The sequence below is a fragment of the Gekko japonicus genome, unplaced genomic scaffold (genome assembly GCF_001447785.1).
Source record: "Gekko japonicus isolate JY-2015 unplaced genomic scaffold, Gekko_japonicus_V1.1 scaffold282, whole genome shotgun sequence".
NCBI lineage: Eukaryota > Metazoa > Chordata > Lepidosauria > Squamata > Gekkonidae > Gekko > Gekko japonicus.
Genome location: NW_015159718.1, coordinates 717,094 through 717,343, shown reverse-complemented (window position 1 = coordinate 717,343; position 250 = coordinate 717,094).

Here is a 250-nt window from a genome sequence, read left to right as displayed (position 1 = left end):
CTCTGGTCCCAGCTTTCTGCCATTTTGCTCTGGCCCCCATTTTTCTCAGTCAGTCTCCTTACCCTGCCGCTTCTGTGGGTGGGAATCAGCCAACGCAGCCAGCTGATTGGCAGACCTTCTGAGTGACAGATCAGGCAGTAAACTAATTTGGGAGCACATGGAACATTGCCACTCAAAAACAGAATTATATTGTGTGTGTGTGTGTGTGTGCACATACACAAGCAAATGTACAGTTCAAGATATATATATA